Below are 10,056 nucleotides of genomic sequence, written 5' to 3'. Positions count from 1 at the left end.
AGATATTTAAAGTCTCTATTACAGATTCTAAGAAATGTAAGCGACGTGTGAAGTGCAAAGTTTGGACCATGTTTGGATCCTGTTTCAAACACACCACCTATAGAATTTTTTTCTGTTTTTTTTTTTAAACAACTGGGGAAATCCAAACACGGACTGTGGAGTAGGTGCTATGGAGGAGTTTCGGCTGCTGTGTGAGGTACAATGATGATGTTACCGTTATCCCGGGGTGGGGGAAGAAAATGCTTACTGGTAGGAGATTCACATGGAAGTATTTATGGGGGTAATGCTATACTCTCTGGATGTGCCTTAAAATATTCCGATGACAACACCGACAAAAAATGGGGATAAATAAAACAATATTGAAAGATGTGAGTCACCAAAGTTGGCTGATGGGACGTGGGTTTTCGTCCTACTGTTCCCTCTATGTTCATGTTGTTTGCAAATATGCATACTGAAAAACTGGAATAATAGGGTATGGGAAATGGGAATGTGTATTTTCCAAACCAAGATGGCGGCCCAGGTCTTGGACTTCTTTAGCGTGACGAACCAGCGGCCCACGTGGAACCCCAGCTGCCCGTTCAGGTGGGCACGCGACAGGGCTTCTCACATTCTCTGATCTGAGAAGGGAGTGTGCCCTTCCCTGGGGGGTTAAGGGTACCAAAGGATGTCCCCGCCCTGCTCTCCGACCTGTGACTCTCACGGCTTGCAGGTCTCCACTCCCGCCAGGTCACACTGTCGCCTCCGCAGGTTTTCGATCACGAGCTGTCCGAACCGGTCGGTCGTCCATGTTCACCTGGGAAGGGAAAGAGGAGGCTGGGCGATGCCAGAAGGGCTTCTCGAATACGCAAAATCAGACAACAGTATTCTGTTTCTGAGTCGTCAAGGCTGATGTTTGCTAATACCCAGTGCAGTCAACGGAGTCGGGTGCGGGCCCGGCACGCGGGGCTGACGAAAGCGTCGTGTGCTGCCGCCCCCTGCGGGGCAACCGGGCGGTGTGCGCTCGGCCCGGGAGCCGGTCAGACCACTGAGCGGCTGCTCCACAGGTAGACTCCCACGTGCACGCCAGGTGCAAGAGGGTTTACTCCGCAGCGTGATGTGTAACGGGACCTATGACGGAAAGGACTCACATGCCCATCCGCTGGGGTTAAAGCAGTTGTGGCATGGTCGTTTAATGAAATATTACATTGCCATGAAAACAGCAAGAGGACATCCAAGTAGATGTAGGTACAGACGTAGACACACAGACACAGATACAGATGTGGAATGATTCTCAGATAACAGACTCTCGAAAAGTACAGTACAGAGGGCTGTGCATAACATGCTCCTGTCTGCCCTTAAGAAAAAAAAATCTCTATCTACATTTATATATGCGCAGAATAATTCTGGAATCTGGCAGTGTTGCTTCCCAGGTTGGAGGACTCACTAAGGTCCGGGGTAGAAGAGAGACTTACCTTTCCCTGCATATCCTTTTGTACTATTTGATTTTTTTTTTTTGAAGTTTTGCATGTGGTGTTACTTATCTAATGAGAAACTATTTAAAACCTCCTTCTTACAATGTTTATTCATTTTTGAGAGAGACAGAGCATGAACGAGGGGAGGGGCAGAGAGAGAGGGAACCCCAGAATGCGAAGCAGGCTCCAGGCTCCGAGCTGTGAGCCCAGAGCTCGACGTGGGGCTCGAACTCATGAGCCGTGAGATCATGACCTGAGCCAAAACCAGATGCTTAGCTGACTGAGCCACCCATGTGCCCCCCATTTACCACTTCAAAAAAACCATTAACGTATCTATACGCACAAATGTCACAAAACATACATAATACACCGCGCACTATTATTACTTTGTCCCCAAACGTCAACAGTTTACTATACGAAATGATTCCCAGAGCTCCTGTGACAACGGTGGCAGGCAAGAAGCAGCATCACTCTCTGTCGGTGGACGTGTGAGGGTTACGTGGCATGAATGGTCACACTGGGTGCCTGTGAGCACGTGCTCCGTCGTCTTCCTGCCTGGGTCTGAATCCTGGCCTGAAACTTACCAGCCGTGAGGCCGTGCGGCCGTGGGCAGCAAGCTGTCCAATCCCTCTGTGCTTCGGTCCCCTCACCGGCCACACCCGCCACACCCTGGTTATGTGACAAGTAGGTTAATACAGGTCACACTCATGGAAGGTGCCTGCTATATAGCAAGCAACTTCTACAAGTTCGCTACCCTTATTATATCAGTACTGAAATTTGCATCACTCAGGGTGCCTCGGTCGGTAAGCGACCGACTCTTGATTTTTGGCTCAGGTCATGATCTCACAGTTTGTGGGTTTGAGCCCCACACTGGGCTCTGTGCTCACAGCATGGAACCTGCTTGGGATCCTGTCTGTCTCTCTACCCCTCCCCTGCTTGCTCTCTCTCTAAAAAATAAATAAATATTAAAAAAAAGTTTTTTTCATCATTCATGTGGTTTTTGTCATTTTAAAATACTGATTAGGAAATCATGGAAGGCATGTGAGCAATTAGTACACCTGAGGAGGCTGATGGTTTGCATTTGTTAGGAAATTGCAGAATTCAGTGAAAACGGACACATCCCCAGGCTTGCTCCCAAGTGACTGGGTCCATGGTCAAGATTCACTTCATCCACCATTGCTATATGATGTTGAATAAGAGAACGCACGAATGAAACAAGGTGAACAGAGCAGGGTGAACACCCACAATGTGTGAAAACAAAGCAGAATTCAGGGGCACCTATGTGGCTCAGTCGGTTAAGCGGCCGACTTCGGCTCAGGTCACGATCTCACAGTTCGTGAGTTTGAGCCCCGCGTCGGGCTCTGTGCTGACGGTTCAGAGCCTGGAGCCTGTTTCAGATCCTGTGTCTCCCTCTCTCTCTATCCCTGCCGTGCTCGCGCCCTCTCTCTCTCTCTCTCAAAAATAAACAAACGCTAAAAAAATAAGATAAATTTAAAAAGGAAAGCAAGCAGAATTCATTTTCCCCAGTCCTGGTATCCTGCAAGCAAAGACAGATTCCCAGGACTTACAGAAGCCAGATGAGGCCAGCTACCATTATATCCACTCACCAGGACTGAAGACTGAGTCTGAGGAATGCCCCCAGTTACACAGAAGGAAGGAAGAAAACTCAACTGAGAACCACCTCTACGGGAATGTGGCCTGGAGCATGAAGGGGTGAGAAAGTCAACCAAGGTGTAGCCTTAGATCTGTCCATAATTATGTGACACGGGGCAAAGCCTTTACTGCTCTCATCCGTAATGGAATTTAAAAATAAAATGAGATGAGGGGCGCCTGGGTGGCGCAGTCGGTTAAGCGTCCGACTTCAGCCAGGTCACGATCTCGCGGTCCGTGAGTTCGAGCCCCGCGTCGGGCTCTGGGCTGATGGCTCGGAGCCTGGAGCCTGTTTCCGATTCTGTGTCTCCCTCTCTCTCTGCCCCTCCCCCGTTCATGCTTTGTCTCTCTCTGTCCCAAAAATAAATAAAAACATTGAAAAAAAATTAAAAAAAAAATAAAATAAAATGAGATGAAAAAAATAAAATCAATAAAGTTAAAATGAAATAAGCAATAAAATTAGCCGCCATGTATTCAGTCACGTGCGCCCCCCGCTACACATCATCTCATGAACTTCCATAATAGCCCAGAGAAGTTATCCCTTTATAAACAAAGCCCTGGCGGGGGCACCGGGGTGGTTCAGTTACTTGAGCGTCCATCCAACCCTTATTTCGGCTCAAGTCATGATCTCAGTTTGTGGGATCAAGCCCCGCGTCAGGCTCCAGGCTGCCAGCGCAGAGCCTGGGATTCTCTCCACCCACCCCCACCCCCACCCTGCTCCTTCCCTGCTCATGCTCTCTCTCAAAATAAGTAGAGAACTTAAAAAACAAATCAAAATCAAAAACAAGGACCACCCCCACCCTGCTCCTTCCCTGCTCATGCTCTCTCTCAAAATAAGTAGAGAACTTAAAAAACAAATCAAAATCAAAAACAAGGACCTGGGGCTCAGAAAGATCCAAAAACAGCTAATAACCTGCTCAGCAGCCGGGCAATCCTGAAAATGCTCTTGTACAAATTAACTCGCTTACTCCTCACTACACCCTATTAACGTCGGGACTGTTATTATTCTCATTTTCCTGATAAAGAGACAGCACGGAGAGGTTAGGAAACTTGTCCAGGTCACACAGCTAGGCAATCTACCTCCAGAGCATGGACTCCCAACCACCCTACCATTCTGCCTAAGGGCACCCGGCCAATCGTAAGAGCCAGGGCCAGGACTCGGACCCACGCTGAATAATTCCAAAGCTCTAAAACAGAACCCTTCCCACCACATCAGAAGAGAAAAACAGGCAACCAGCGGGCCAAACTCGGGGATCTTACAAATTAGGAATTTTACATTAAAATTCTACACTGTAGCTTCTCCTGGAAAATTGGGGGTTCTCAACTCCAGGCTCCCATGTCCACATGGGAACAACGAGGTGGCACTGAGCAGGGGTGAACTTTGGTTCACCAGAGTCCCCAGCACTCCTGTCTGCCTTACACCTGGCCAACTTCCTCCACTGCATCAGCTGCCTGCCTCGGAAGGAATCGGGGTTCGCTACCCTGACACCCATATGTTAGCCAAAATTCCTTCCATCACGATCTATGACTCTATAATTAATACAACGGTAAAATGTGAACTTTACAAAGTTTTTGTAAAGGCCAAGAGAGAAGTTCCAAAAACCCTGGCTGCGAGTTTGCAGGAAGTTAAGAAATCAGGAACGCTGGGAATTGCTAGAATCGATTTAAAAAGGAGATGTGTGTGTGGCCAGAGGCGGAAGGAAAAGAGTGAGTGGAAATTTATACTGACGTTGCTCAGAGAGGGTTAGCCACCACGTGAACGCATACAGCACGCAAAGGTCTTGAGCTTCCTTTTACCTGTTGGTAGTTTATGAACATAGCTGTCTCAACACTGTTAGCTGCCCACTTGAGAAGGTTGGCCGACTGCTCCGGAGTCATGTAAACCAGCACGCGTTCCGTTATCAGCAGTGCTGACAATCTTCAGAGAAGAAAAAAGGCACATAAGTATGTATTCATCAAATCGGGACTCTAACGGCAGCCACGGATAGTGCTGGCAGGGCAGGAAAACCCTGGGGTGCACACCGCAGGAAGAGGAGAAGCCCCGGATAGCACGTCAACTATCAGGGCGGTAAGAGGTGGAGAGCCCCGTCGTGACCCAAAGTTTCAGACCGTAACAACGTGAGCACTGAGCAAGGTTTTGTCTGGCTTGCTACAAATTCTCCCCCGGCATGCCCGCACATGGTGACGAGGTGGCCCTGCAGACCCCTTGCTCCGAGGCAGTCTAGTTCCCTTCCCCTGGAATCTGGGTTAGGCCCGTGACTTGCTGTGGCCAATACAACAGTAGCAAACACGACGCAAGCGGAAGCTGAAAATCACTTGCACGTTGGCCCTTGCCCTCTTGCTAGGAAGTCTGAACCCGTGTGGCAATGAACCCAAGCTGGCTTGCTATCGGAGGGGAGGCCCTGTGCCTGAGAATGAGGCATCCACATAGGAGGGAACCCCAGGGGACCTCAGCTACAGGAGTGAACCCGAGGGGACCTCAGCTGCAGCTGGCTCCAGTGGAAGAACCACCCAGCTAAGCCCCGTCCAAATGGTCCCCTCACACAATCCTGAGCAACTTGTGAACTGCTCTGAATTGTGAGTTGTTCGAGACCGCTGAGGCTGCAGAGATTTTGGTACACATCAAAAGCTGACTGATAAAATGCAGAAATACTGCTATGCCTTTAACGGAATCTAATTCTTCTTACACAAACTTTTATCATCAAGAATTAAAAACAACACGAACAGTCTTCAGCCAATGACACATTAGCATGCGGTCTGAGTTACCAGACCCGAAGTAACGAACAAATTACGAAACAGGAAAAGCAATAAACTCCTACAGAAATCTCTAAACGCTTTACAGTTGGAAGGGAACACAGGCAGCCCTAAATCATGTGAGCTCTGCTGATTTATTCCGGCTCCTTCTGACTCCTTTACTGGATCCTCCTCCTTCTCTGCCCCTTTACGCTGCTGTTCCTCACGGCTGGTTGCTATTTTTCTCACACAGCAAGTAGGTTACTTTTGCCCGTTTTTATTGGCGGGGAATTTCAAAACAAGTAAATTGTCTGAACTGAAAATACCCAAGAGATGTGCTGAAAAGAACATCGTGTACGTTAGTGTCAGAATGTAACCCATGCAGTTAGACTCAGTGCCTGGACTCATGATCGCTAGAGAGAAAGGCTACCCACAAGTGCTGCTGGCTTTGAGCTGACAGTCCCGACCATCCACTGCTACTGTTCATCAGGATTTCCTTTTTTCTTTTTTTTCTTTTTTTGACAAGGAAATGTTGTATAACTCAAGTGACTTAAAAATATACATCCAGGGGTGCCTGGGTGGCTCAGTCGGTTAAGCATCCAACTTCAGCTCAAGTCATAATCTCACAGTCCATGGCTTCGAGCCCCACATCGGGCTCTGCTCACGGCTCCGAGCCTGGGGCCTGCTTCGGAGTCGGTGTCTCCCTTTCTCTCTGCTCCTCCCCGGCTCGTGCTCACACTCTCTCTCAAAAATAAATAAACACTAAAAGAAATTAAAAATATATATCCAGGTGCGCCTGGGTACCTCGGTCAGTTGAGCATCTGACTCTTGATTTCGGCTCAGGTCATGATCCCAGGGTTATGGGATTGAGCCCTGTGTTGCGCTCCATGCTGAGCATGCAGCCTGCTTGGGATCTTATCTCTCTCTCTCGTTTCCTCTACCCCTCTCCCTGACTTGCACATCCTCTCTTTCTCTCTCTCCAAAATAAGAATATATGTATGTGTATACAAATACACACACACATATGTATGCATATATCTACAAATGCTCTCTGGACCCAACTGGGTCATGGTACAAAGAATGAGAGAACTAAATCCAGAGGATAGACAATGAAGTCCAAGTTGCAGATGAAGTTGAAAATCAGAAAGAAAAACATTAAAAGGAAGTTTAAAGTAAGCAATTTTTTTTAACCTAAGTCTAAACCCCCAGATTATATCAGTAGGAACGATTAGAAAAAGTGAGTGGAAAAAAAAGTTTCAAAACCTCAATAGGTTGGTAATTAGAGAAAAACAGTTCCAAAAACGTTTTAATTTATTTAAAAAATTTTTTAAATGTTTATTTATTTTTGAGAGACAGAGCACAAGCCGGGGAGGGGCAGAGAGAGAGGGAGACACAGATCTGAAGCAGGCTCCAGGCCTCCAGGCTCCAAGCTGTCAGCACAGAGCCTGATGCAGGGCTCGAACCTATGAACCATGAGATCATGAACTGAGCTGAAGTCGGATGCTTAACCGACTGAGCTACCCAGGTGCCCCTCCAAAAACCTTTTTAATGCAAAAGGCACCGACTATTACATACGGTATTACCACATGGGGGGAAGCCAGGTGGAGAAGGCTACGTGGGAATTTCCTGTACAACTTTTGCAACTTTTTTTTACAAATTTGAATTATTTGAAAGTGAAAAGTTAAACACGTTTACAGTGTATTTTTAAGAGGCAGCCTTCGCCAATATTAAAAACAGGATTAATACTTTTCAGAAGAGAAGTCTAAGCGAAGCAAAAACAGCCCACGGAGGAAAACACAGAGCACAAATGAACCCCAGAGAATTATGAATGTAATTCTAATACTTGTGATAGCCGCTGTTCCTTATCCATTTTGTAGATCTCCAAGAGTGAGACAAACTTGCCTATCAAGAGCTCCCCTGATTAATTTTTTTTTAAGTGTATTTACTTATTTTGAGAGAGACAGAGGGCAAGCAGGGGAGGAGCAGAGAGAGAGGGAGGGAGAATCCCAAGCAGGCTGTGTCAGCACAGAGCCCAATGTGAGGCTCAATCTCATGAACCAGGAGATCACGACCTGAGCCAAAATCAGAACTTGGATGCTTAACCAATTGAGCCACGCAGGCATCCCAAGAGCTCTCCTCATTTGTAAGTGATTATTTCCCTGGCTATTTAGCACATTTGCCCAAATGGCGTGTTTCTACATTCGAGCGGGTTGCTGCTGGTTACCACTGCAACTGTAATAATCTACAGATTATAGCTTATGCGCCAATTTCCGTTCAACTGCTTTCACATCCATACTTAATATCATCTCCAAGCTCTCCGTGCAAAGCCTGACATGGGGCTCGATCTCCCCAACCGTGAGATCATGACCTGAGCGGAAATCAAGAGTTGGACGCTTAACCAACTGAGCCACCCAGGCGCCCTGCAGTTATAGGTTTCTATACATATAATTATCTTCTCTCAAACTTTATGGTATCAGGCATCAGTATGTTATAAAAGCAATACACGTGATTCTGATGTGAAAACAGGAGAAACATTGCTTCTCAAAGACTTAGAAAACCTCCCTCATAGCAATGAAATGATAAACATCTCAGAATTAAAAACGGAACACGGGTATCATGGTGCACTTTCAGCTGACCTTATTTCGCATTCGCATGAAATCACAAACGCGTAAGAGGTTAAAACAAGATCTCACTGTGGATTCACGTTACATTTCTTTAGCTTCTCTTCGAGTTCAGGTGAATCTCGGAGATCTGCTCCAATAATGGCATAGCTCTTTGAATCCAACAGGTGTCCATTTGGAAAGCCAAGAAGAGATTATCATTTCAACAGAAATTCATCCAGAGGTGATCATTTCAATGGATTTCTTTTCAAAATTCAATTATTTTTTCTCCATTACAGAAATACATGTCCCACGGCAAAAAGGAAAAAGAAAATCAGGTAGGAGGAGGGTGGAATGAATGAAAATCACATCTTCCAACTATTAAATGTTTTGGTATAGAATATTGCAGTCTTCTATACATACAACATAAACCCATACACACAACATAAGCACATTTTCTGTCACACAAATACGTACACACACATCACACAGGAAAAAGAAAAGAGGGCCAATTCTTCTTTTGAAAACTGCTTTTCCTACTTAACAGTAATATCAATGACATCATCGTCTGTAATGATTTCCTAGCATTCCATCAGTGGATAAAACAACTTACTCAGCCAAGCCCTCACGATTAGGCCTGTGGAATCTCCAAATTTTCTCCATCTGAGGCACTGCGATGAGCATCTTTGTATAGACCTCATGAAGCACCTGTCCAGTTAAGTAGGTCTCTAGGAGTAGAATTAGGAGGTCAAAGGGTAAAATATTTAAGTATCGGTACCGATCGGCTGGCCACTCTCTAAATGTCGTGCCAATTTGTGAGATACTATGTTTAAAAGAAAATAGCTTCTAAAGTATTTACAAATACAATGATAACATTTGCTTGAAAATACTCCCACAGAGATCGGACAGCATGGTTTCTATAGTGGTTCTCGAGCTTTGGCAGTCATCAGAATCACCTGGCGGGCTTGTTAAAACAGACTGATGGCTTCTACCCCCCGAGTTTCTGATGTAGCAGATCTTGCAGAAGTAGACATTTTGTCAGATTCTTTCAAAAGCTAGACATCTGTATTTCCAACAAATGCTTCGCAGTGGTGATGTCACTAGTCCAGGACTACACTTTTAGAACCACTGGTACGGATGAAATTGGCCACAGTTAAAAGTTCAGTGATGGGTACATGGAAGTTCATTTACTTATTTATTTTGAGAGATGCCGGGGTGGGGGGAGGGAGAGCGGGGGAAGGGTGGAGAAAGGGGGAGAGAAAGAATCCCAAGCAGGCTCTGTGCTAATAACACAGAGTCCAGTGCAGGGCTCAAACTCATGAACTGTGAGATCCTGACCTGAGCCCAAATCACGACTTGGCCATTTGACTGACTGAGCCACCCAGACGTCCCCCTTGATTTACTCATTCGGACTGACTTTTCATTGTGTGCCCATTTATATACTTTTAAGTTTCACCTCGTGCATATTTCAGCTTTAAGAAATGATCAATTTCAAGATGCGTATTTTTTCTCAGTTTGACATTTCTGAAATGAGGATGCATCAGTCAATAACGTTTCGGTTTAACTTATCAGCACCTTTTCTTTCCTGACGGTAAATAGATAGTGTGATTCTTGCAATCACA

The 10,056-nt window shown here is 46.1% G+C and overlaps 1 pseudogene; it reads right to left on the bottom strand.

The window, feature by feature from the left end:
- Positions 1–252: 252 nt before the first annotated feature.
- On the bottom strand, positions 253–8,646 carry LOC122234760 (annotated as a pseudogene).
- Between the last annotated feature and the right edge of the window lie 1,410 nt (positions 8,647–10,056).

Source organism: Panthera tigris, chromosome E3 (assembly GCF_018350195.1).
Source record: "Panthera tigris isolate Pti1 chromosome E3, P.tigris_Pti1_mat1.1, whole genome shotgun sequence".
Lineage (NCBI taxonomy): Eukaryota > Metazoa > Chordata > Mammalia > Carnivora > Felidae > Panthera > Panthera tigris.
This window is presented reverse-complemented; position numbering and strand designations above follow the sequence as displayed.